Source organism: Pipra filicauda, unplaced genomic scaffold (assembly GCF_003945595.2).
Source record: "Pipra filicauda isolate LSUMZ 115617 unplaced genomic scaffold, ASM394559v2 scaffold25_size4600443_pilon, whole genome shotgun sequence".
NCBI lineage: Eukaryota > Metazoa > Chordata > Aves > Passeriformes > Pipridae > Pipra > Pipra filicauda.
Window position 1 is genome coordinate 1,485,185 of NW_024104376.1, and position 26,864 is coordinate 1,512,048.

Genomic DNA, 26,864 nt, shown 5'->3' on the forward strand with positions numbered 1-26,864 from the left:
GGGGCCCGGCGACGCCGCCGCGCGTGGCTCCGCGCCCGCGGCCGGACTTGGCAGCGCTTTCCTCTGGTTTAATTTTTGATTTATTTTTTTCCCCTGCCCCCACCCCCGTCGCTGCCAGCCCCTCTCCCGCCCGTGACGCCGTGGCCGTGGCGCGGGGCTCGCTGCCGGTGACTGCGGAGCGGCGGCACCGAGCCGGGACCGCGGCGGGGCACAGCCGGGCGCCCCGCTCCATCCCTCCTGCACCCTCGGCGAAGGGCTCTGCCTTCCCGTAGCATTTTATTTTCCCCAGAATAAAGGGGAGTTTGGGGAAACTCGGGCTTTGGCACGCTGCATCCACTTTTTTTTTTTTTTTAATGAGGGGTGACTTTCCCGTTTGTTTTAGCCGGTTTCCAAAGCCATCACAGAGCCGTCTCCTTTTATTTTCCCCTTCCCTCTCTCCCTCTGGGATGAAGGCGACAGGGAAAGACACAGATTTTTTTTCCCCCCTCTTTTCTAGGCATAGAACTTGGAAATGATGTAGGGATGTACCTGTCTGACTTTGGGGTATCCCCGTGCCCAGCTCTTTCCTGAGCACTTTTGTTCGCTTAGAGCCTGGGAATCCCTCCAGATGGAGATGGTCGGGGGGCGGGGCATGGCTCTGATTTCCTTGGGCTGCCCAAGCACCTCTCCGATGGCGGCTCCCCATCCTGTCTCACGGCAGGTGCTCCTCTGAAACCCCGAGAGCTTGCGAGGGTCTTGCCGTGCAGGGGAATTCAGCAAAAGTTTTGGGTTGTGAGGTGGAGAGCAGAAGGGGAGAAAGCATCCAAAGTAGTAGGAATGGGAGGAAAGAGGAGGACTCTTGCAGGGTAGGAGGGTAATACGGTGATCAGGATTGCTGGGCATCAGCAGCTCCTGCCCGCTGGGTCCCGCAGCAGTGCAGGGAGCAGCGGGTGAGGGTGGCAGAGTGTGCAGTGCCTTGAGAAGCTGCACCTTTGGCAGCACAGGGGATTTCCCGCAGCAATACCAGAGTCACAGCGTAAGGCTGTCAGCTATGCAAAACTTTTGATTTGATTCCTTTGTCCCACAGGTGTCAAATCCCAGTTCAGGAAGGGATTTTAGCACATCTTTTAGTGAAGCAATGAAAATCATCCCATCAACAACAAAAAAGTCTTTCTAAATTGGGGCTGAGAAGTAAAATATCAAATGCCTCAAAATGATGATAAATCATTACCGTGCTCTGCTTTGTCATCCAGCTCACCTACAAATAATCTACAGATAGCTGGTCAATGAGTTGCCTCTTTTAAAAAAAAACTACAGATTAAACTTTATGCAGGGTTTGTCATTCCTGGCTGGGGCTGGGGTGGTCGTTCAGGCACAGATGTGACGCGGGAGCTCTGATGTCTCTAGCAGAAGCCTCGTGCATGCAGTCTTACTGGGAAATGGCATGTGAAGTAAGATTGCTATGTGCTGCCGTAGTTTTATTAGACTAGTAGATGAGTAATATTGTTGTTAAAGAGGTATCTGTGACTGAAGTGCTTTGTGAGTGTAATATATTTCTGTCCCAGTGAAGCCTTTCTAATGTAGATGTGGCTTCAGTATGTTGTATGGACTCAGCAGCTCTTTGAAACACAGAATTGCAAATCGATCTCCGGGTCAGGGAAAGCAAGGTGCTGGCCAGCAATTGGGAAGAATATGAATGCTAAGAAGCCCATGCATTTTTAAAGTTGTTGCTGGTCCTTGCTGTAGTTTGAACCCATATGCATTTATCCCCTCAGGCTTCTGTAGAAAGAAATGGCCAACAGCTCTCCCATGTTGTCCTCTCTTCTTGTATCTGTGATGAACTCAGTGGCGGAAAGCGTGTATAGATGTGTATAGCTCAGTGATCAGGCCAAAGCCCTTGTGATTACTCACCTTCATAAAATGACATTTTTCCTGCCTGTCCACTCCAAAAGTTCTCCTGTCAGAGTTTCATCACACAGGACATTTCTTGCTGTCAGTGTTTGAAAGTAGATCCCTCTTTCCAATTGCTTTCTCTCGAAGTACCAGTTCTTTTTTCCTTTTTACTCTAATTACAATCAACAATTTCTAGACAGTGTCTCTGTAAAATCAATAATCCATTATATGAAACAGCCCAAGTTGGCAGCATCACGTTTTGGTTCTCTCTTGTTGCAGGGGGGAAGTTTTATTATGTTTTTATTAAAAGGTCAAAAAAAGAAGGCCAACATTAAATATAGCAAACTTACTGGCTTCTTTTTGCATTTTCAAACCAGTTTCAAACTGCTCCAGTCTGGACTGAGAACACAGCAGGTTTTGCTCATCCTTGTAAAAGACAAAGGTTTTAATGCCAGGCATGACATCACTGTATTTGCGTGTGCAGCATCTTCAGGTTTTATTCCTTTTTGCTTTGCTCTAACTTGGATGATCCTCAGAAACTGTCTTTGGAGTCTCTTCTAGCTGGGATGTTTTGACCCATGTCTAAATTATTTTTTTGTGTGTTTGCTTAAGGAATGAAAACATGTACTGAAAATAAATCAAAATATTATTTTAATTTGAATTTTTTTAGAAACAGACATGTCACAACTGAATTCCCTGAGATTTCAGCGTGGCTGTCAGGTTTCAGTAAAGCTGCATTTACATTCTGTGTGGAGTGTAGTTGTAGTTTGACTTTCTTTCAAGCATGAGGACAATTCAACAAGTGTGTTCTTTCCCTAAAAGTTCTGCACATCTGCATGATGGTATCTGTTCGTATTGAAAGTAAGTAATAAAATAGGCATTAAAATAATCTATAAATGCTTTAACTTAAAGCCATTATAGTAATTGCTGCTCTTCTATATGTCAAGGTGTGTTTATATGTGTCAGGTCAGCTGAAACTAAAATTTGTGGTTAGTTTATTTTATCAATCCTTCAAAAATGGATCTGAAGTTTACTGGATGTCACGATACAGTTCAGTCACAGGGTAGAAGTATTTGTTGTGGTTTTTTTTTGAAAAACCAAAAGAGTTGTTGATTTCCAGAATGTTCCAAATACTTTTCATACAGGGTAGTATTTGAGAGTTTCATTTGCAAAGGTGTAGCAAAATGGAAATAAAATGAATTGGGCCCTCGGAAGATGAAGAGAAGACAGTTAAATTCCAGCCTTACCTTCCAGAGGCAGCTCAGAAATCACCAAGCCAGCCCTCCCTCCCCAAAACTGCCATACCTTTGCAAGTCAGAAGGGCTGTTTGGTTGACTGTTTTGTTTTAAAAAATATGCACTTGGGGTTGTGGCAAGAAATGTGAGTCTGGATCTAAAATGATGCACTTGGCAGGGTTTTCTCAGAACCATGAGACCCTAAACTGGTTTCTAAAGTGAAAACTGAATTTTCCATAAACTATGTTTATGTAGAATGACCAGCACTGTGAGTCTATTGGTGAAACCAGGAGATGAGTGAAACTGAGGGAGAGATGTGAAATGATGTGTATTTAGCACTGAAGAGGCCTCAGATGGTTTTTGGTAATGAGCAGAGAGAGAATAACAGGCAAGCAGAGGAGGTTTATATGTTGGTAACCAGGAGGGGACTTTAAAAGAGTCCTCCTAAGGGGGTTTGTTCTGATAGCTGCAGAGTTGGGTTATTGTGCAACATCCCCTTGAATTCATGGATGAGACTGCATGAGCTGACCTGCAGTGGGCAGTGCCCCGAGAGTGGGGCTGGCAGTGGGAAGGCTTATGTCAGTGCTTGACAGGGGAGAGTTTGCCATCTGGAGGGCCAACAGAGAGGGGAGGAGGGGTCAGGAAGCAAATGGGGAAGAAGGTGATCTGTACCACCTGCGTGGTTAGAAATCGCACATCAGGAGTGGAGGGGGGTGAGATGTCAGCAAGTTTGGACAGTGTTTTGTGAATTGTCCAGGTATGCAGGTACGTGCTGGGTGGTGAAAGCAGGGCACGGGTGAGGAATTCAGTGTAATTCTGATAGTGAGCCTCCCCAGCTACATCTGCAGTTCATGTCTTCTCCAGATTGTTGTCCAGTGTGGATCTGATCTAGCTAAGCAAAGCCTGGTCACCACTTGCTTGCCTCTCAAATTAACTTTTACCAACATTTTGAGAGGAATTTGCAGATCCCAACACCCCTCACCGCAGCCTACATAGATTACAGGTTAAATAGGGCCATGGCCCAGGCTCACCCTTGGACTCAGTTTCCATCTGCATGGAAAGCTCTGAAATCATGTAGTCTTCTCTGTCTTCTGCTACCTTTTGTCTTGCAGCTGGGGGAAACCTGCTGGCTGCCCAGCCCCTGGGGCTGAGGGTTCAAAAGTACCTTTAAAGATCATCTCATCCATGATGAGCAGAGACATCTTGCACTACACCAGGTTGCTCAAAGCACTGTCCAACCTGACCTTGAACTCTTGCAGGGATGAAGCATCCACAACTTTGCTGAGCAACCTGTTCCACTATCTCACCACCTTCATCATAAAACATTTCTTCCTTATGTCCAGTCTAAACCTACATTCTTTCAGTTTAGTACCATTGCTCCTTGTCCCGTCGCTACAGGCTTTGGTAAAAAGTGAGCATGCATGTTTTTAATATCTCCTTAGGCGGGGTACCCAGAGCCTTGGAGCACACAAGCCCTTTGGTCGGGTCAGCATTCTACAACCACATCAAGAACTTTCTCCTTGGGTTAATGTGATTGTGGGTTTATCCTCCCAAACCCTGTCACAATAAGTGACATTGGCAGAAATGCCACTTTGCTGATGTAACAGCCTTTCTGCTTGTGGTTTTTGCCACCACAGCTGCATCAGTGAGTGACGTGTCATGCCCTAGGCTGATACAACCACGTGATAAGTGTTAGTGGTACAAAACTGACATGTGTCCGTGCAGAGATGCCTGTTGTCATGTGCTTGTTCAGCTCTTGATGTCTGCACATCAACCCTCCTCTCTGGGAAACCCATGTTACTGCTGGAGTTAAGCCCAAGTTACACCCAGACTTCCCTGCAGGTGGAGGCAGTGGAGCCTCTGGGTCACAGGAGTGGGCACATCCTGGTCCAAATGCAAGTGGTTCTGTACATGTCAGGGAGTTTCCTCCAGACTGGTGTTGTCTGACCATGGTGTAGTTCAGTTCACTTGGAAAACTCTTCCACAACCTGAAATTCATCTTATCTTCCTGAAAAATATTGCAAGATGAAAAGCAAAGTTATTTGTCTTGTGTTAGTCCACTTAGCAAACCCTTAGCTTTGGGTTTGCACAGAAACAGCCCTCTGCTTCTCTCCCTCCTTTCTTGAGACATAGATATATATCTTTAGTATTATTTTTTAACCTGCAGCATTTCCATGCTGTGATTTACAGTGTTGTTCCAGTTGGCATGGATGGAGGGGATGATTAATTTCATGTGAGCAGTGAGAGGCATGGGATGGGAACTTCTTGCACCAGTTTTCATATCCTCTCACAGGCCTGAAATCTTGGGATTTTCTTCCCTTTTTTTCCCCCATTCTTCCTGTCCTGACCTTATTTCCCCTCTTAAATAATTTTTTAAACTTGCAACCTCAAATTACCTGTTGATTTTGGCTTCCCTTTTGTAGTAAATTGTCTTGTTCCCACAATTTTCTAATAAGTGTTAAAACTGCATATTTCACTCGCTGGAGCTCAAAACAAACAAACAACAAACAAACAAATGGAAAGAGATTTTCTCACTTTTTTTGAGTCAATGATCATAACTGAGGAAGCCTTAAGTTCAGTGTTACTTAGCCTCTTGTCCAGTGTCATGAGCAGAGGAAGAAGTCCTGTGAGCAGAACTGTATAGGGAAAAATGTGAGTCCTTTTTTTTTAAACAGAATCTTGTTATTTGTGGTTTGGGTTTTTTTTTAATAGCACCCAAAAAAAGCAGGTTCTGAGGTGCTGCTGAAGGCACCAATATTTCTCAAGAACTCTGTGCCCCTTCCCTCACCTCCAATATATGTGTTATTTTTCTCACTCCAAGTTTATTATATTTATTTTTTATATTTCTCAACTTAATTTCATGCTTATTAGTTTCAGTTACTTTATGTTACACTTTACTTAGATAGCAGAACTAGAAAAATACTTGTTCTTTTTTCTAAATCTTATTTTCAGGAAGAAAATCCAAGAGTATACCAGTTGGAGGTAGTTAAGTTTTGTAGGATTTCAAAGAGTGCCGGGATGGAGGCCTGGGAAGTGATGCTGAGAGGTTTTGCCTCCCCTCATGCCAGTGAAATCCAGTACTAAGCAGACAGCGCCAGCATCTCCGAGCTTTGCTGCCGGGCAGGCAGAGTGCTGCTGATTCACTTTTGCACAAAATGAAGGAAAGTCCTGGTGGTTCTTGCCTGAAGTGTTTTTGAGGATATGCCTTCCTCGCCCCTCTTCCTGCTGCCCACCTCAAGAGCAAATATGTTTTGTTGTGGGGTTTTTTTTCAGCATCCTCTTGAGCCCAAACTGTCAGGCACCACAGGGAGTTTTTCCTTGTCTTTTGTCTCTCCAGAAACTGATTTATTTAAATGATATGCTGGGAGCACACTGCTGTTACAGGCTTTGGTGCTTGTTGTCTTCTGAGCTTCGGTACAGTTTCCTTGAAAATTGTGGAAGGAAGGGTTATCCCTGAGAATCATGGTTTCCCCTGAAGCTGTTTTTTTCTGCATTTTTCCAAAAAGATTCCCCTTCCTGGTCATCTGAGAATAATGGCATTGGGTCAGACCTGTTTATTTCCATGTGATTGAAAGTGTGGAAGTTGTTTCAGTGCTCACCTCCCTTCTGGGGAGAGCACTTGGCTGCCTGGCTAGAAGTCCACATGGCTGTCACTGCTCCCACCCATGGGACCACTACACCAACACTCTCCTTTTGCTCAGGCATAGGTAGTTGCAGAGTCCTTTGTCACTCATTTACCATCTGGCATCCCCATGTCATCTTTTGCAGCCTGTCACAGTTACGATGCAGCTTTTCATTATTGTCATGTCGTACTCGGTACCCAGGAGGATTGATGACTTCGCGGTTGCAGGTTTTTGAGGTGTGTTCCTTATGTCTCAGGACTTGGCAGCCAGTTCTTTTTGAGAGACAGAAGCCCTTTTAACCTGGGCTTTGATCTAAGGTGCAGGTCCTCCCAACATGTGCTCGGGTATTAAGGTGACGGCTCCACCGCGTTACCATTTTGAGGGCTAGGTTTAGTTTTCTTTGAAAAGCCAGCAGTGATACGATGCTAAAGAAGCTTCATGGCATTTTCACAGCAGAGAAAGTACCTGGGGCTGCTGCATGGGAGAGTTGGCAAATGCAACAGGGTCCCTGACACACCCGGTGGAGGCTGGGGAGTGCAGGGGCTGGTGGCCACTGAGGACCTGCAGGATTTTTCCCAACTGGTGGGAGTAGGGAGTTCCCAGGTACAAAAGGTGATGAATAAATTCAACAGGAAAGTGCTGCCTTAGGAAGCCTTTACTTCCACTGCCTGTCTGGGGTTCTCCAGCATAAGAGAAGGATCGGCTCCTCAGGTGTTTTAAAACAATTAGAATGAGGAGGAATAATGATATGTTTGGAGGGAACTGTTTTCTTAGCTGCTTTTAAATTGGCATATTCTCTTTCTTTAGAGTTGGAGCATCCTCACAATTTTACTGTTGCTAAAGCAGTTTTCACAGGATGCTCCTCCTCTACGTATCTGCCGGCATCTTGTCTGTGTGCCTGGCAGTGATGTAAAGAGGATGAGGTGGTTTGGGAAATACTGCTCGAGGCGAACACAAGTTTGAAAATCCACAGTTAATCAGATACAGGGAAAAAAAAGTGTTGGCTCTCTGTGAAGGATTTTGCTTTCAACCTTAAGTATGCTTGAAGTGCCTTAAATTCTGTTTGCTTGTCTTATTATCCTGGATCTTAGCCATATCTGTAAGTACCTTACTTTCATGTTTTACCTTATTTTTACATGTTTGCTCTCTGTATGATGGTCCAGAGGAGCGTGCGAACACTCAGTGCGTGTCCAAGCCAGGAGAGGAGTGTCACAATGTATTATTTATGCTGAAAAGAGCTTGTACATGGGGATGATCTTAGCTCCAGCCCCATCTCTTCTCCGGCAGCAAATCAGAGCACTGAGTTGGTGGATTTAAAGTTAATCTCCTGAAATCTGAACTACTTTTTGCTTACTCTGTTCTTACTTCTTGGCGAGCAGTGGATGGTCTTGTTCTCACCTCAAAGTGCTCAAGGGTGAGTGCTTTCAGCCTCGGGGTGTGCAGCCCTAACATGCCTGTGGTCATTGGGCACCAGACACCCTTTGCCAGCTGGCCACAATTTCCTGCTGAGCCCTCTGCACCTCTCCCACAAAATTTCTAGGGGGCATAAATATAGGGTTCTTTTAAAAGAAAAAATCTACAAACTCCTGTCTGTACCCTCTTCACAGTTTAGGAGGAAATACATTGTTGAGTGCATGTTTTGCATTTTTAATTTCTTTGTGGTATCCTCTTCCTTCCCCTCTTCCCTTACCTGCCTGTTCCCACCCTGACATCCCTTTGGAGGGCTCTGTCTGCATCTCAGCAGGGAGCCTGCTGTGGCAGGGTGCTTGCAGGACAAGGAAGGCACCTTTCCATCTGCAGGGAAAACACTGTTGTGATGCTTGATGGAGTGAGGGATCTGCTTTGAAATGCGCTGCTGAACATGAAACACTCAGTGAAGAGTGTGTGAGGTACTTTGCAAGGCGATACTTGGGTATTTAACGCAAGGGCTGCTGCATCCCAAAATTGGTGGTGATGTAAACAGTATGCAGTACTGTATGGCAAAGGATTCCTGGCTGTTTGCAGGCTGCTTTACTTTCAGAATGTAGCAGACAGCAAGAGGGGATGGAAATTACCACATGACCTCTGCCACACTTTGAACTTCTAGATGTTTTGTGTGCAGCAGTATGAGATGTAGTGTGCTGCATTTTGGACATGGTGCATTTGCACAGGAAAGCTGAATTTGTACCTGAGTCTGTATTGATTTCTGCAGCCAAGGTTTGAATTTGATCCTGTTTTTCAGTTAGTTGCCTTGGTCTTGAGACATCCTTTCCTATTTGCCTCTCACTGGCACAAACAGTAGGACCACTGCTTGTGTTTTCATCTAACATGCTTCAGTTATTTTATTTTATGTTGGTTTTTAATCTGCCTGCATTTTGTTCATCCCTGTGTAGATAGGGGTTTTATTTGTTCCTTCTCGCTCTTGTCTTGACACTTTTACTGAATCTCAGGGTGGAGGCTGCCATATGTTGCAAGGTCATTGTTTGGTTTGTGCATCAAGGCACTGCTGTAACATCTTCTCAAGAGTTCCCATGAGGAGCTTCTGGCACAGGTTGGCTCAGAGACCCTTCTTCTGCTCAAATTCATGAATGCTGGTCTGCACAGCAGTGGAGAAAGACTGTGATTTGCCACCCTTTATTATTGGTCTTTAACCACCTACAGATACTCACCTTAAAACACTCTTCACCTTTTGCTGTGGCCACTTGGCTTTTTTGGGGTTGCAGCTTGATTAATTTTTGGCTAGTGTATGAATGGCACTTGTCCCTTTGCTGTGTTATAAAATCAGTAAAAAGTAAGTACTCTTAGGGTTGGAAACAGAAAGTTTAACACACACTTAGCACTGAAAGTTTTACATTGTATCCGGAAGACAAGGTAAAATAATTTTTTTCTTCTTTCTTGAATGAAACGGGCAGCTAGTAGGAAGTTGATTAAGAAACATTTGAGGTTGAATAGGTTTTTTTGGTCATTAAACTTTTTTTTTTACTTGTCTGTGGTTTTAAAATGTCCGTTCTTAAAATATGTAAAATAGATGATATGAGAGTGAGGAACATTCCAACACATTTGGATTTGGAAGGATTCTTCATATGTTAAGTTTCATCCTTAAAGTGATTTAAATAGTTTAAAGTATTTAGGTCTTTAAATCAAGGTTTATAATGACTTTAAGATACTTCCAACTTAAAGCATGAAGGAATGTTATGTGCTGTGTGTTTTAAAAAGAAGCACTGTACATTCATTGGTAATTATGTACTTTACTATTAAGTCTGAGTAGTAATTTTTTTTCAAAAACATGTTTGGCAAATTATAGTTTTTAATCAAATTACAGAATAAAATAATTACTTGAGATTTAACATAATAAATTTATTTTATAGGTCTTAGTACAGTAAGGATCTGCTTAGGTCACCTTTGATCTGCATTGAAAGTAGCAGGCAGAGTCTTGCTGGAAGGTGCAAAGCCAAGGACCAGTTTTGTCAAAAACTAGAGGACGATTATCCCAGGAGGTGCTTGTAGAAAACCTACTGCTTAGGTGAGAGTAGGGTGTTGATAGGGAAGTTTTTTGTCTCTTCAGTGAGAACCTGCAGATAGATCAGGCAAATCATAGTTAATTATTTAACAGAGGGCTCAGTGCTGCGGTTGCCTTTGACTCTTGCACTACTAAACATCTCTGGTTTGGAGGGTGGAATTAAGACTGTAACTTTGAAATTAAGCTTTTCCTTTTCCTCTTCCCATTGAATGCAAGGCTCTTGACTGCCAGCTCTGAACAGCCGGAACAGATGAACTTTTGCACTCTATGCTAAGGACACTTACATAAAAGGGGTATAGTCAGATTGCATCCAAACCCCACTCAGTTTTCTGTGGGAGGAGATAGGTCTATGCTGACCCTGTCCACTTGGGATCTTCAGGGAACCTCTCTGCTACCCATCCTTTTTTTTTTTTTGTGCAGACATTTATCAGAAAACTACAGAAAAAGCTTAATCTGTGACAAGCCAGATGTGATGTGAGCTGAAATCCAGGAGACTGATTATTCCTGGGGCCAGCAGGACCAACGCAAACAGCTTTTAGTGCGTTTGACTTGTGAGATTGAATTCCTGCATGCACTGGAAAGAGGGGTCGGACTAACCACTCTCCATAGCACCAGTGATGGGTGTCTCTCCTCCACACCCTGTCTGTTTTCATTAGACCAGTAGAAAGTTACTGTACTGGGATTGTTAGGCCCACATATGCATGAATATGGAGGCAGATTGAAACCTCACAAATCCCTTAAAATCAGGGATAAAAAGACAGAAATTGAGTTTGGCAGTGTCCAAACTTATACCCAATTCTTCTTGCCATCCCCTTTCATTTTGCTCCTGCACAGGCTGTAGGGCTGGAGTTGCTCCCAGCAGCCTGGCCTGTGGCACCCTTCCTTAGTAAAGCTCCTGGCAAGTGGAGTTGCCAAAAGGTGACGTGCTTTCCCAGCTGCAGACATACAGACAAGGTGATGTCAGTTCAGAGGTATGAAAAAGTACAGCAAAAATACCTTTTCACCATAGTCCTCTCTGTATATGAGGCTGAAATCACAAAAACTGTTCTTTGAAGTTGTCTGCCTGATTGTGTTGTGAATTTGGCTTTCAGGGTGCAGCTTTGAACAAGCAGTTGAGACTGTTAAGAGACCCAAACCCCCAGTCATTTTAGTTGCATTGTTACATATGTGTGACTAGAGGGTGTACACAGGCACCTGCCCATAGGCATTGCGTGTGGTCCTACCTGAGTGTTTGGAACATTGCACTTGTGTTTAAGTAAGATGCAGCACTGAGGCCTTTTCACTCCCACAGGTGTGCCCAGAGCATCAGGACGGTCCGTTCAGACCATCTGCAGCAGTCTTCATCCCTGCTGGGTGACAGCAACAGGGCAGGGGGCTTGCATGTGGTTCTGCTGGAGGTCCTGTGATCAGCTCCTGGGTCTTGCCATGGTGGGGACAATTTGTTAGAAGGATCAAGCCATTCCTTTGCATTATCACATTGTAGTGAATGGGCAAACACTACTGTTCTCATCTTGCCTTTACCTCTGAGATCACCAGCAGCTGCTTCATTAACTATTAATGGCCTGCTCATTAATGCTGTAAAAGGCAAGGACCAATCTTGCAAATTTTCTGGACTCTTCCCTTGAAATATTTATGACTTGCTCACTGTGCAAAAGGGCAAGAACAACAGCAGAGAACATGCCTTCAAGTTTTGTTGAGCATTATTAAAGAGCTCATGAATATGAAGAAGCTGCCAGCTTCTGTTTTTTGGCTTTCCAAGCTAGCACTGCACATCTGGCTCTAGGGGTTGAGTGAGCTGGTGGTTTGCTAAAGTATTGGTGGCAGAGCCTTGGGTGCTTTATTGATGGTCTGTAGTTCCTGTAGTGCCTTTCTTTGCATGTTCCTCTACAAGCACCAAAGTGTAATTGATACCTCCAGGGAAGGTTACCAGGAGAGATTTTGTTAAAGAGATGGGGAAACTGAGGCAGAAAAGTTGAACAATTTGCCTGGAGCCAAGCAATAGAAAGCCAGCAGAGAATGGAAGTGTTTTTTCCAAAACTGTAATGCTACTTTTGAAGTCTGGTTAGTGTGAATGAGGGGGACGCTCCTCAAGCCTCCTCTGAAACCATTGCTACAAGTCATTCCCATTGCATTCCAAACAGAGCTCCTACATGATTGCAGGGAGCAGCACTGAGTAGTGCTTTCCCTGGGAATGTGCTAGTGGTTTTAGCTCCCTCCAGTACCAAGAAGCAGCAGGGAAGCAATTTTTCCCTTCCATTCAGATTTTGGAGATAAAATTGTGTTCTTCGCATTGCTTGTTTATACCAGCAATAAAGAGTCTGTCCACTAAATCCCAACTGTAGCTCATCTGGTGTTGCACCAGGCAGATTAAAATCTGTATTTCTTTTCCACAGCCATCCGCAGAGCGAACACTGGTGTAAATACATGTGGGAGGCGTTTTTTGGTAAAGTAGGGAGATATGCTTCAAAGAGAACAGGTATGACTCCAGGAGTGAGGACTTGTCTGTACAGTGCTTCACATCTCTTCCTTATGCAGATGGCCTTCAGAGTAAAAAAAGCTCTTCTGTGTTTGGAAGATGCAGGGTGTGTTAGGAATAACCAGCCTTCAATACTGTTTGAGCTTCTGGGCTTGCACATAGTTCTCAGCTGGAACCAGGTGGCAAAACAAATCTATATTGGAAACATTCCCTGGTACAACTTTCTTATTATTTCTTACAGAGTGTGAATATTTTATCCCACATTATATCACATTGCAAGGGATGCCTGATTTCCCTCCTGGAGTCATTCCTTTTAGTTATGGTAGATCCAGGATAGAATTTCAAAGCCCTTCACTGAAGAAGTGCTTAAGGGTTTGTCTTAACAGCTTGATTTCACACTGCTGTAACAAGCGAATGTGGTAGCCACAACTTAGTGGTAGAACATGGTCATGTTGTGCCCTATATGACTGCAGCAGGCCCTGGTGGGACTCCATTGTCACGCTGATCTCCAGGAATATTCCAGGAGCATACTGAATGCCATCTGGTTTTGCCCTCAAAACTGCAGTGTTTCTGGGGAAGACTTGGACTCTGCTGCTACAAGAATAGCATCCAGATCTTGAGTGACTCTCGTAATTCTTTACTGAAGCAATTCCTCCAAAAGCTGGAAAATGGGTAAATGCAAGAATTGAGACTCTGTTGACTGGTGCAGCTCTTCTAGAGACAGATGCGCTGGAGGCTGCAGAGCAGATCTTCAGTGTTTTTTAGTTGCCAATGGTGCTGTTACCTCACCATCTGTAGAGCTGCTCTCTACCTCATGGAAGATCTGCCCCTCATCTCAGCAACGGCACAAAGTTCCACCTAAGTTTTGCGACCCCTTTCCTAACTTCTTCCTTCGAAGTTAGGAGGAGTCTGCCACCCCAAACAGACCCTATTCCTCCTCTCTAAATTTGAGATTGAATCACAGGTAAGAGATGTTGTAAAATCTCTGTTCCTGACCAGAGGGAAGATCAGTGTAATTCAAAATGTTGGGGGTTGTGTCTTATCACAGCCAAAGGCATCAGTGATCAAGTATCAATTATGTGAGAAAACACAGTGATAATTAACAGTGTCAGTAAGTAGAAACTTACTGTATCCTGTGAAGTAACTGGAAAAAGGAGGGGTTCTCTGTCAAAACATCAACTTTTGGTTCTTGGTATCAAACCATGAACTAAATCAGTGGCTGGCAGCAGCAGAATTCCAGGTGTGTCTTCTGCATGCTGCTCAGCTGTGAGTTACATCTCCAATGAAAAAGCATGTCTGTGTGTAGCCTTGTGCAGATTCCTGATTTCAACACTTCGGGACTGAGAACTGGACCTTGCTTTAGAGGATGCTCCAACTCATTATTCATTTTCCTTTTCTGGCAGGACAGTCATGTCTTGTCAAGATAAAAATGACTGTTCACATTCATGAACAGTGGTTTCTAAAGTCTAGCCCTTAAAGTGATGTCTTGGCATCTAAGTGATCCATGGGGTACTGGTAGTTCACTGGTACTTGTGGGTCTCCAGCATTTTTGTTAGAAACAAGCTGTTTATTGGCTATATCTGTGTTTGCCTGTGTCCTCAGGGGTGATGCACAGGGTTAGAAGAAGAGTTAGCTTAAATTTTCAAGTGTGTTTAGACTGGTGGGTACTTCAGCCAGCAGACGCTTTGGTTCATGGTAAATTCTGATTTAGGAAAGTGTTACACAAGCCTAAAATTAAGACGAAAAAATGGCAAAACCGGCTAATGGGCAGAAATGGGGGAGCAGATCAGCCAGCCAAATAAAATGGCTTCTAGTTAAGTTTGGGATGAAGCTGTCCTGAGGGACCTGCTAAACCTTGCCTTTTCAGAAGAGTTTAATCATCCTTTGAGATGTGTTAGTTTCTCATTTTTGCCACTGATGCTGTTTATTACATTGTGCTTACCTTGGCTTAAGAAGTGAAAATTGGCCTTTTGACTGCCCTGCTCGTGTAGGTGGGTCCTTCTGCACTAATGTGATGTGAGAGAGCCCAAAACAGTGCTCATCTAGAGTTTGTGTATCAATGAGAATTGTCCTGTTGGAGTTTTAATAAAACCATTTATTTCATGGCATCAGCTTCTTGGCTCTTATTTGACAGCACCCAATGGTCTGTGCCTCCAGCGGAGCAGCTCTGGAAAGGCACAAAGACTGGATTTTTTATTATCACATAGGCTGTACTGTATGCTGAGAAGTTAGCTCGCATCCTGTCTTCTGAAAATAGCTTGGGATTAAGCCATGCCTGCACTTCAGACCTCTGCCAGCAAATCTGTACTGACCAAATGAGTGGAGAGGTCCCTGAGTGACGTGGCTGTGCTGTCACAGCCCTGAGGCACAGTGTGCACTGTGGGAAGCCACCCCTTCTCTGGCCTGTGAGGGACTCGTGCTGGGCTCTCTATGATGGCTCTGCCACGACAGCCCTGTCTGCCATGTAGCATTTTGATGAGGTTATGTGAGTGTTCGTCTGCTGCTGGAGTGTTTCTGGGGTCTTGGTTCCTGTAAATTTCTAATGGTGTGTTTTGAGATCCTCCTGAATAAAACAGAGGTGAAAGACACGTTTTAGTGTTGCAGGTCCGCTCTCATCATCCTCCTTTGTGGGGTGGTTCTGGTGTTTCCACTGCGGTCCAGAGCAGGGCATGGTGGGTGTTATTCTAGCTATGTGCCATCCAGTGCTGTATAGTGTTGCAAGATCCAAAAATAAAAAGTGGAAAAATATGAAGACAGAGGAAACAAGGCACAACTTTACCTCTTGGGCAGAACAACCCCCTTCCCTCTTCCTACCACAGCTTCAACCTTGGAGTCTTGAAAGATGGGTAACTGTTGGATTTTTACTACCTACTCAGTCTTTCCACACTGACTTTTAATTCTTGCCTCCCTTCAAGAGATTATGTTGTTACACTGCTACTACAGGTCCTTTGATGAAACACTGCTCTTCTCTTCCTCCCTAGTCTTTTAGAGCTGCACATTTCTTTGCTTTAGGAAAACACCTCAAGGTTATCCCCAGCCTTATTGGAGAAGCAGAGAAGAGAGTGGTTTATTGGTGCTTATTTGAGACCATCTTTCTTCAGATACAAGCATCTGGTATCCTTCTGGGTATTTTCCATCCCAGTATTTGTTACAAGAATTAAGTGAAGAAGCTCTGAGGAATAAAAATGGTTTACACAAGGTCGGGTGGGAAATTAAAACCTCCTCTCCCATAGCCTGGCTGGGACTATACCCTCTTGCCCTCTCCTTTTCCTCTGGTGCACTCATGTCCCTGGGTTTTGAGTTGCTTCCTGAATGGCTCAGCTTCTCAATACAGTTTGGGACCACTGATTTCCAAACAAGTCCCTAAGTATGTGCCAGCTGAGTGCCACAGATAGCAAAGACCACATCAGACTTGCAAGTCTTTTACTTATCTGTATGCTTGTATGTTGAAAGTCACCCTTTGGCAAAACTAGTGCAGTAATTTGATCTGTTGGAATTGCCCAGTTAAGTCTCAGATAAGATAAAAGTCTATTGAGGTGTGATTATCAACAAGAAGTCATGAAGATCGTCAAGTTGGCCTCCATTAGTGAGTTTGACTGCTTGAAACCGATACACGGCAAATCTGTGATTTCTGCTTGGTTTTCTCTCAAAATAAGAATGGGAAGTGTCTCATCCTTTATAACAACCACTCCTCTCCCTCCAGTGAAACTTGGCATTTTTTCTTCCCGCAGAGGGGACCTAGAAAATGATTTTGCTAGAGCAGGGTTCCCAGTTAAGATGCAGACATGATATGCAGAAGCTGAGCACGAAGTGTTACTACTCTCCAGCAAGTTTCATATATATATATATATTTATACACACGTACATACCAGTTCTCTTAATAGGCATGGATCGCAGGGATGTCCGACTTCCAAGGGCATGAAGCTCTCACATTTAGCCTGTTGCAATAGATAACAGGAAATGCAACCTCAGTATCATTTCCATTTCTCATTCCTCCTGTTCCACACTCTCCCTGCAGCCACGAAATCACAGTTACTGTAGTAATTCACACCACTGTCCCAGTGATCCAAACCAACACTTGCTATTTTTACTTCTACTTGAGTTTTAGTTTTGGGTTTTTTGGAAGCAAAATGCTAAAGACAAGTCAATAAGCAAAGCATTTAAATGACTGTGCAGTCATTATAACTGATATCAGGGCAAAGGAATGCAAACAGGCCAGTCTGTGGCTTCATGCCTTTAGCTCCTGTCCCTCTGTTTTGTTTTTAATTTTGAGCACAGGAAGGGGCCAGTGTGTGACCATATGCTTACAAAATGCTGGTTACAAATGTCTTCCAAACAACGTTGGCATAGTAATGATATGTCATGTATGTGTCACGTTTTGTCACACTATGAATGTGCCTGTGTGACTCCAAACCTTACTGTGTTTCCTTCTCCTGTTCCTCAGCACGGGTAATAATAATTGTTTCCAAACAACTTCATGCTTCCTTCTGAATAAATTGGATTTCACTTCATTCAGTGCCAGTGGGAATTTCATACCCTCGGAAATTTGCAAGCATATTGCAGGGAAAATGTTAAGCATTTGCTTAAGCATCATTGATATTGATCTGGTTAAGTCTGTTCTTAAACGTTAGGAGCTATTGCTTCTTTCCAAGCACTGGTGTTACTGGAGGATTAAAAAAGGAGAGTTGCTCTCCACTTGCAAGGCCCTGAAGATGGAATTGCACCTGGAGGGAAGAAATAGTCAGCAGAAGTTGATGCTGATATTGCTGTGAACATTATCTTGGTCATACCTTTTCATTTGCCAAAGATAAGATCCTTTCAGCATGATCTAAGATTCCTTCAGTTTTCAAATGTTGGGGTATTTTTTTCTCCCCTTGTGATTTGTTTTCCTTTATTTTTCTTGTCATGTAATTGCCTTTTCAGGGTTAACAAGGTTTTCAAGTTAACACTACTTAGAGGCAGTGATATGTAGGCCAAAGAGGTTCACACCTTTTTGGTGTGAGCAAGTTCGTGTGATATTTGTGGTGGGAGGTCTTGTGATGAGAATGCAGAGGAGCAGGGACTCAAGTCTCCTAGATCCAGATTCAATATCTGTGGCTTTCCCTCCTACGAGCCTTTGACAAATGAGAGATGAGTGCAGGCTCCATATAACCATCTTTAAAGTAGATATCCCTTGGGGAGAGTATCGATTAATTAACATTTCAGAGGCGCTTTGAGTTTCTTTGATAGGTGTTGCAGAAGTGCAAAAGGAGTTTTTTTCCTTGCTAGACATAGGCTGTCTAAAGGATGAATTTTAACGATGTTGGTTTACCTACGAAGTGCTCTTTCTCAAATGGAAGACTATTTAGCTTCTTTTGTATGTACCAATATGGTATTCTACTGCCAATTTAAGCCAAATAAAATATACAGCATCTGTACCAAGACTGGATTTGGTACCCTCACATCATGAAAGCTCATGCTGATAATTTGCCAGTAGCCTCAGGTCTTTGATAGTAATTTGGCAGATGCTATATTGAACCTAATTTGCATCTGTATTTACATAAATGCTTTAATTAAAATTATATGCACCAACCTGAGATAGATGAACAGCACTGCCTGCTATTTGTTTACATTCCCTGACAACAAAACCCTGCCTTGGCTGCTTCTTGCTGATTGTATGACTTGACAAGACTATTTGAGGTGCAGACTAGAAACCTGACAGGTTTCTGGTTAGACTCTGCTGCAAACTGCTAAAGAGCGACATGAAGCTTTCAGGACAAAATTCTGCCTTTATTTTAGCAGCAGAGATGATCTGAGCAATTTGATTCAAGGGGTCAGATTTGGTCTATATCCAGTGCTAAAGCTCTAGCTTTAAGGTAGTTCTGTGCAGTCAGGATTTATAGTTCCTTGCACATGATATCTGCTTTGTTACACATCCAAAATGTGAAACCCCACTGAGGACAGTAGAAAAACATTTTAAATACAGCTTCCATCAAGAGAAAATTTCTGAGCGCTGTTCATCTTTGAACAGAGCATTACAGAGCTCCTTGTGATCTAGGGGATTTTAGGGTGCAAGTGAGGTCCTGATTGTTTCAGTGGGACATGTGGGAGCATATGACTGAGTCTGGATGAAGGCAGTGAAGACTCTGGATCTGTTTTTGCTTAGACCACACATTTCGTTTGGAAAACACAATCATATAAATACAAATTACATCCAAACTCTGCAGATTGCCTTTGGACAGTGGAGGCTGATGGTGCTGCGCTGCTTCCCAGTTATTCGGAAATTGTCACAGTGTTGCAAAGGAAAGAGGTCAAGTGGCAAAGTTATGACTGATTTCACGGAGAGCTTTGAAGATACACGGAGGACAGGCTAAAAAGTGCTGTGACTGCCCTGCCTTGATTTGGAGGGTTGCTGAGCTTTGTTTAAAGTTGTTTACTTAACTTGCGTTAGAGGAGATAGTTCAGAGCCGCTGTTTCCTTCACTGAGAGGTCATGTATATGTAGAGGATTGGAATTGTGGTCCATTTTAATAATAATACATAATTAAAGGTTTCTTCCAACCCAAACTGTTCTATGATTCTGTATAAATTTGATCATTACCACTCACTTTCTTCAGTGACTTCTGACTGTATTTGCCTGTAGTCATTTCTGAATCTAGTTTGAGAGAGTCCATTCAGTTTCAGCACATTCATACATTAACCTTCATACATTAACATTCGTACGTTAACCCATTTGCCTGATAGCTCTGTTGGAGATGATAAATTGTCCCCCATATTACGACCTGCTGTGGGATGGGTGGCCAAAACCTGTTTACTATTGAAGTCCACCTGAAAGAGCACAAGTGAAAAAGCATCTACATTTGTGGCAAAGTGGCCTAAATATTTAAATTAGGAGGTGTTGGTAAGCAGGCTGGAATGCACGCTCGAGGGTGTGGTGTGAGTGGCAGTCCAGGGGGGTGGTGTCAATGGAAGCCACAGCTGGAGCCCTCCCAGGGCCGCAGCGCTCGGCCTGGTACAGGAATGGCAGCCACCAGATACGCTGCCAGGGGCACCATCTGCCAGCAGCTGGGGTCTGCTGGGGGTCATAGCCAGGCAGCACTTTGCATTGCTGGGATGTGGTGGTCTTGGTCAAGTAGTGGGCGTGACAAAGCCAGATTTGCACTCTTGCAAAGCCGCAGCCTTAATATAAACTGACATAACTAAAATAAATCCAAACTATTAGTCTTGCTTTGCCTTATCCATAATAAGAGGATGAATACACTTCCCATATTAAATTCATTATGTCATGGGGGTGCTCTGATACTTAAGAGGGAGTTGGGAAAGTCAACTGAAGGGAAGCAACCCTTGTTCCCCCTGATGTGAGGGGGAGAAGGGGAAGGTACTTGCTGGTTAATTTTCAGCGTGAGACGAGTGGATGAAGGGGCAGGCCTGGGATGTGGCACACAGGGAATAAAAACATTCCCCCAGGGAAAGTGTCCTGTTGGGGTGAGATATTTGTGTTGAAATCTGCTCTGCAGTTGACTCCTCCGTTGGCTAGCTGTCCTGGCTCAGCCTTCCACTTTCCCCTCAGACGTCTGTGCTGCATCTCCCAGCAAGGGAGGAAGCAGCATGGTGGCTGGTGGGCAGGAGCCCCAGAAAGTTCCCCACTTCAACACTGAAACAGCTGCTGGTTTGAATTTGGATCAACATTCAAGGTGTTGGTACCTCTACTGTTGCCCAGTTTGGTACCTCTGGCTTTCCCAAGGGGAGCTCTTGTTGTGTTGTGAGGTCAGAGAGCAAGTCAGGGAGAGGGTCCAGAGAGCAGCCTTGCATTTGGAGAAGGTTTCTTTCAAAAATCATCTTGTCTGTTTGATTTTGGAATCAGTGCTAGTGCTGTAAGTCTAGTGAGTGCTGTAAGCCAGCCTTTAATCAGCCTGTGTGTATTTTAAGAATTGTGCCGACGGTTACAGCATCAGAGATACCTGGAGATTTGGTCGAGAGAAACCTGTCCTAGTTTCTCGGGATAGCCAGCAAGGCGTGCTCGTTTCCCAATTTAACATGAGCCTTCCCAGTCTTTATTTTTCAAGGCATTTTCTTTGAAAGGTTGCAAAGCTCCAAGCAACCAGTTAATGCATGGGGGAAGAGAGAAGTCAGAGTGTAACATAGCAGTAATCCCTGCAATTAGAAGTATATTAATAACTACACTCCGGCCGTGGATGGAGTACAGCAGGGTGGGGTTCTGGAAGCAGGGTCATCCTTGGGCAAGGGGACTCCAGCCCAGCTGCAGAGAGGGCAATTCACTTTTCTGAAGCTCTTTGGTTGTAGATGTGCAATGTTGGAGACAGCTTGCAGCAGCCTAGTGCAGGACTGGCATGGTGTCTCTAATGAAGACAAGGCTTAACTACTTGTGGCGTTTACTTGTGGCAAGTACATGTTGGGGTTTAATCATTTGCCTATCAGAAATCTGTTAGGCTGGGGGGTTTGTTTGTGTCACACAGAGGGTGTGATGGAAACCATTACTCATCTTTCCATCCCAGCTCTCCATGCTGAGAAAAGGGAATGTAAAAAGGTTGATGGATCTGCCCAGACAATCCTCTGGGTCTTGAGCATGCCAGAGCCAGGAAAGAAACGCTGGGCTTATTCAGATCCTTCTTGAGCTCTGATTTGGAAGAGCATGTGCTCTGCTCACCACGCACCCAGATCCCTGTGAAACGAGGTCTTGTCAAAGCAGGCACCAGGCTTCCAGCAGAAGCACACTTGATAATCAGGCTCTTGGACATTGTTGTTCCTAGCATCACACGACCACCAAAATATGCAAAAAGCATCTCTCAAAAGTAAAAGCATTCCATTCTGGAAAAGCACTTGAAAGCCATTCATTAGCTCTTTATTTTCACCAAAACTTAATTAGAATTCCCAACTACTTTATTTATTTTTTTCTGCTGTCATCTGAAGTTGCAAGCAAATTTTGGGAGTCTCTCCTACTATAATCTGTCAACTGTTTGTAGGCATCCTCCTAGAAGTGTCCTTTCTCCATTTCCCATGCATGTACAGATGAAGTTGATATGAGACCTTCAAGATGTCTTCAGGAAGTCATCTCCTCCCAAAATAGGATCTGCTCTTTTTGTCACCCGAGGCCAGTTCTTACTTATTATTTCTATTTCAGAGCACCTCAAGACACACGTTAGGTGTCTTGATGAAACAACATAAAGCAAAGCTGGGGGCTGTGCCAAATAGTTCATAACCATGGAGGAAGACTTGGCAGAGGGGCAGAGAAAGGAGGAAATGAATTATTGGTAAACCATGAGTGAGTGTTTGTCTCGTTAAGTTTTGAGCACCTAGAAGCAAAGAAGTTAAATAGTATTAATGAAAACAGAAGCAGTATGGGAAGAGGCCATTTACTGAATTTAGAAATCTATCCGATGCTCTTTCACTGTTAGTTGGACTTTATTATTAAAAAAAATATATACCTTTTTGATTTGGAGTCACCCAACAAAACTAATCCTTGGCTCAGATGGATGTTTGAATTAAGTTCTGATGTTCTCTTTTTCTTCTTTTTAAACTAAAAAAACCTTAACTTTAAAAAATGGTATGGTATTTGCAGAATCAATAGAAAAGCTGACCCAGATAAAAGTGTGCAAAAATTGGTTTCATGCCCTAGAACTTTTCCTGCATGCTTTTTGATGCAATGTATCTGATCCTTCAAAAAGGAGGTAACATACAGTGATCTCAGCAGCTTTGAAGAATTGTTCTGGAAGAATAACAAGGAGCACTGGAGAAAGGGGTGTGCACTTGTACGTTTTTTCCCCCTCATTAAATATACCATGAGACAGAAGAAATTTAATGTCATATTGCTGGTTGTGTGGAAAGATAAGATAAATTTTATATGAAATCTGATTTTGTCCGATTTTTAAAAGGTGAAAGTGCATTTCTCCTGAACAGCTCTTCTCAGCGGGGTGTGAATTGCATGTTATCTTGCTTCATTCAAACTTGCTCCTACTGGAGTGAGTGGCAAAGGTGTATCCAAGTAGTAGTAGGGTTCTCTCTCAGAAATGTAATTATGTCCTAGATCCTGAATCAGATAGAAAGCTGTGAAAAGTATCTGCTGCTCCAGATGTTTTCCGGTAGAATCATAGAACAGTTTGAGTTGGAAGGAACCTTAAAGGTCATCTAGTTCCAACCCCTGCCATGGGCCTGGACACCTCCCACTAGACCAGGTTGCTCAGAGACCCATCCAACCTGACCTTGAATACTTCCAGGGATGGGGCATCCACAACCTGTTCCAGTGCCTCACCACCCCCACAATAAAGAATTTCTTCAGTATATCTAATCTAAACCCAATCTCTTTCAGTTTGAAGCCATTCCCCCTTGTCCTGTCACTGCATGCCCTTCTAAATAGTCTTGCCCCATCTTTTCTGTAAGTTCCCTTCAGGTACTGGAAGGCTGCAATTAGGCCACCCTGAAGCTTTCTCTTTTCCAGACTGAACAACCTCAATTGACTCATCCTTTCCTTATAGGAGAGGTGCTCCATCCCTCTGATCGTCTTTGTGGCCTCCTCTGGACTCGCTCCAACAGGGCAGTGCCCTTCCTTGGGGACCCCAGAGCTGGATGCAGCACTCCAGATGGGATTTCATGAGCACAGTAGAGGGGCAGAATCACTTCCCTCGACCTGCTGGTAGTGCACGTTTGGCTTTCTGGGCTTCAAGCTCACGTTGCCAGCTCATGTCCAGTCTTTCATCCACTAGCACTCCCAAGTCCCTCTCAGCAGGGCTGCTCTTGATCTGTTCATCCCCCAGCCTGGACTGGTGGTTTCCCCAGCCCAAGTGCAGCATCTTGCACTTGGTCTTGTTAAACCTCATGAGATTCCCATGGGCCCACCTCTCAAGCTAAGGAGGATCCAAATTTTAATTTGATTCCAATACAGAACTTAGATCTGCAGGAATCACACACTGAGTATCTGAACCTCTGTTGCTTTGGCTTCCAAAAACAACCCAGGCTGTTTAGGGCTGTGGACCAGGACACATAATAAATCAGTGTTCAATGCAGGCATTGGTGCAGTGAAGGTGATAAATCAGTAGGACGGATTTGTAGGACTGAAAGACTGGCAGGCTGTAGGAGAGTTTCATTCCATCCCTTTGTATTCTTGGCCTTAAAGTGTAGCTGGAGGGGAAGGATGGGCCCAGAGTTACTGATTATGAGTAGAATAAGTAGACGCAGTGCCCAGGCTGTGCTGCCTGTCCCTAGGATAGAGAGAAAAGACCTCAAAAACAACTGCTTTGTGGAGATTTCCACAAGCTTTCCCAGTCCTTGGGACTGAACCCATTTTTTAAGTGCTTGATGTGTGCAGACTTTCCCCTTTTGTCTCCATTTGCTGGAGCGTGGGGGGACTGAAGAGACAGTGCTGGGGCTGTGCAGGGTGGAGAAGTGCAGCAGGCAGGAATGTGCCCCAGGAGATGCTGCAGTCAAACTGGACCTCCAGGAGGTTGCAGTAAGGAGAGCAGCTGAAGCTCAGCACCGAGCAGGAACGTATAGCAACATATAAGGCAGCCTTTCCTATGGGCTGTTTGTGGCTCTGTGATTATGTGTAGCTGAAAATAGGTCACAAGGCCCAAATATGTGGGGCTGCTGACCCAGGTGCATCTGACTGAACTATCCAGATAAGGCACAGGGATGCTCTTAGTGAAAGTAAGAGACTCAATGAGACGTAACGGTGCTGGTCTTCATGAGTGAATGAAGCATAAATACAATTATCTGAGAGGAGCAAAGTGATTGTTTTTTTTTATGTTTACACCCTGTGCTCATTTCTTTATTTTACCCCTTTTATACTGATGGCTGCTGTGTTTGGCAGGAATTTGCAAACACGTTGATGCTTACAGCCAAAAGTTGGAATAGTCTAAACAGCCAGCACAGGGAAACCCCTTCCCCTTGTATTTATTTTTGTGGGAGCAAAATGTAGTCATTGTCTGGTCTTGATCAGTTTTGCTTTTTTCCTTTTTAAGTTGTTTGTTTCATTTTTCTTTTCAGCTTGAGGGTGAAGGGAAACAAAAGAGGGAGTGAATTAAGAGCAGGAGAAAAGAGTGACTGCTGTTGGGCTGTGTCATGTGGTGAGGAAATCAGGCTGAAACTGGAGAGACCAGGCCAAACCTAACAGTCGTATTGGGAGGCCTTGAATTGTGTCACTCTGACAGTGGATCTAAGCAGTGAAAATAGCTGGTGATGTTTCTGGTTGCAGTCCAGCATCGTCCATATGTGAAATTGTGCTGATGGGCTGCTGCTCACAACACTTTTCCTACCTGCCTGCTCTTGGAGACAGTCTCGAAGGATGACTCCTGTCCTTTCCAAATTGACACATGCATTTGGACCGTGGGGACTGATGTGGGGTAGCATGTTTTTGTATTGTGTTCAGTTCTCTCTTTTGGTCTTTTCCACCTGTTGTTATGGGCCCGGATATTTAGTGGATAGAGGAAGGAGCGTGTGATTTCTTGCCTGTGTCCTTAGTGTACAACTTACACCATGTCCCTCCAGCAAACTTGTCTGACACCTGGATGAATCTGAACACAGGGACTGCAGCACTACAGGCTTGGGGAGGACTGGCTGGAAAGCTGCCCAGAGGAAAAGGACCGAGGGGTGGTGGTCAACAGCCAAGAACATGAGCCAATGTGTGCCCATGTGGCCAAGAAGGCCATCGACATCCTGGACTGTATCAGAAATAGTGTGACCAGTAGGACCAGGGCAGTGATTGTCCCCCTGTACTCAGCACTGATGAGGCTGCACCTCGAATCCTGCGTCCAGTTTTGGGCCCCTCACTACAAGAAAGACATTGAGGTGCTGGAGTGTGTCCAGAGAAGGGCAGTGGGGCAGGTGAAGGGTCTGGAGCACAAATTTTATAAGGAGCAGCTGAGGGAACTTGGGGTTATTTAGTCTGGAGAAAAGGAGGCTCAGGAGAGACCTTATCACTCTACAACTAACTGAAAGGAGGTCGTAGCTGGGGGGTTGGTCTCTTCTCCCAGGTAAAAGTGACAGAACAAGAGGAAATGGCCTAAAGTTACACCAAGGGGAGGTTTAGATTGGATATTAGGAAAAGATTTTCACAGAAGGGGTGGTCAGGCACTGGAACAGGCTGCCCATGGAAGTGCTGGAGCCACCATCCCTGGAGATATTTAAAAGATGTGTAGATGTGGCACTTAGGGATGTGGTTTAGTGGTGGACTTGGCAGTGCTGAGTTAAGGGTTGGACTCAATCGTAAAGGTTTTTTCCAACCTAAATGATTCTATGACTCCGTAAGAGGACATCCCATGGTGTTGAAAATTAATTAGCAGGTTAACAGTCCACATCTTGGTTGTTTAAAATAAAATAAAAGTTATTGCTGTATGTATGTTGGGCAGCAAAAGTGTCCAACAACAGTACAGCAATCACTGTGTTGGAAAACAGTTACCAATCATGGTTCTGGCAGAGAAGGGTCTGACAACTATTTTCCAGCACATTTATTACTATGGCCAAGTAGGTAACTAACCAGAGGATGACAGCCTGAAATGCAAGGTTTAAGAGAAATAATGTGAAATAGTTTAACCTTACTAAAGGCCAAATAAATTAATAATGAACTTTCTGTTCATCAGAATCCTACAGGACGTCACTGTCTCTCTCTGGTTGAATTTTCTTATGCGGTCAGATATTCTTCTTTTTCTAAAGCCCTTGCTGCCAATTTAAAATAGTATATGAGACTAAGATTTCTCACCCTTCAAGAAAACACTTTGATTTGTTGAAGGAAGCTAGGAACAGTTAAGGAGATAGGCAAAAAAAGTAATATACCTTTCTCTGTGCTGACATCTGCAACTGGGGGATGTGTTGAAAAGTAAATATAATCTGCTTGGAGCGATGCTTTTCCATTCTCTTTCATTCTGATTCAGTGCTCTGGTTCCTGATGAACTAGACAACAATGGAAAGTGAGGTGCAGAAAGGCTGTAGGACCTCAGTGAAGACGTGGGGGATCATCCCCCTGTGCTGGGCCATGGAGTTAATGTTGTTATTTGTTTGCATATGTTTTAAGAGAGCACTGAGATGAGAAGTGGAAGAGTCACTGTCCATCTGTCTGTCCAGTGCCAGGGAAGTCAGGCCAGGACCCTCGCTAGCCCGTTTCACCTTGCAGCTGAAGCCAACTGCAGCTGTTGCTGGCAGCCAAACCACTTCTTCTTACCAGCTTCAAGG

The 26,864-nt window shown here is 44.1% G+C and overlaps 1 protein-coding gene across 2 annotated transcripts in view; it reads left to right on the forward strand.

Annotated features, from left to right (window-relative positions):
- The window catches only part of ZHX2 (zinc fingers and homeoboxes 2), a 76,101-nt gene that overhangs the window by 655 nt on the left and 48,582 nt on the right, over positions 1-26,864 (forward strand). Inside the window, exon 1 of one of the 2 annotated variants that reach the window (XM_039382163.1) lies at positions 25,871-26,863. The exons of the other annotated variant lie outside the window; for it this stretch is intronic. The gene's annotated coding sequence lies outside the window, so the exon portion shown is untranslated. Of the gene's footprint in view, positions 1-25,870; position 26,864 lie in introns of those variants that run through there. 2 annotated transcript variants of the gene reach the window in all.